Here is a 1,198-nt window from a genome sequence, read left to right on the forward strand (position 1 = left end):
GTTGCCAGGATCCCCGAGTAAAGTTTCAGATCTGAATTTAAAAGAGAGATGGGCCTATAGGACTCGATTTTTTTTGGGTCCTTATTGGGTTTTGCGAAAAGAGTAATCGTAGCTTCAGCCCAGGTAGGGGGGATGCTGTGGCTGTGAATCAATAAATGGTTAAAAAGTAAAGTAAGCACAGGTACCAATTGCTCTGAATAATCATTATATTCTTTGCTTGGTAACCCGTCTGGGCCCGCCGCTTTCCCCCGCTTTATTCTCTTAAGTTGAGCTATTACTTCCCCTTCCATGATCTCACTCTCTAAATACTTCCTATCTATTTCTGAGATTTGGGGTAATTTCTCTGACTTAACCAAGACTGAGCTTCCTCTATCTCAACACTCTCATCTTCCATATATAGGCCTTGCATGAACCCTCTTGCTTCCTCCCTAATGTCCGCATCCTCCATAATTGATATACCTGTCTCCCTTTGTGTTAAAACTTTAATATTGTTCCTAGATCTTTCCTCTCTAGCTTTCCAAGCGAGAAGGCCCCCACATTTCTCCCCATACTCAAAATTCTTCAGCTTACTGGTTTCCCATTTTTTCCTAATGTTCTTTTCGTCACTGACTTTAAGAGATAGTTGTAGTTCGAAAAGCTCCTTTTCCAATTCAGAAATCTTCTCTCTATCTGATACAATGGCCACTTGTAATTCAAAGTCTTTTTCAATAATTGCTTTCAAATCATCCTGCTTTTTTTTTTAATAATCTTTCTATTGTGAACCATTAAAGAACTCAACACGCCTCGTAAAAAAACCTTATACGATTCCCACACAGTCTGAATGGTGGAGGAGCCAATGTTGATATTTAGGAATTCGATTGTTTTTTCCCTCACTTCTACCTTTACTCGATCCTCTAAAAGCAGTGTCCTCTCTAGTGTCCATCTAATAACCGGAAATCTAGAACTTAATGAAAAAACCATTTCAACAACCGCATGATCTGATATCCCTACTGGGATGTGGGAAAGGGAGGTTATGTCTGTGAGCAAATGTTGGTCTACCAGGAAGTAATCTATTCTCGAGTAATGTTTATATTTCTTACTATAAAATGTAAACCCCCTAGTAAGACCAAATTTAGCCCTCCAAACATCCAACAAATTAAAGTCTTTCATCATAGATCCCAGGACAGAAAGTGATTTAGTAGGGGCATGGTATTTAGCC

This window comes from Triturus cristatus, chromosome 8 (assembly GCF_964204655.1).
Source record: "Triturus cristatus chromosome 8, aTriCri1.1, whole genome shotgun sequence".
Classification (NCBI taxonomy): domain Eukaryota; kingdom Metazoa; phylum Chordata; class Amphibia; order Caudata; family Salamandridae; genus Triturus; species Triturus cristatus.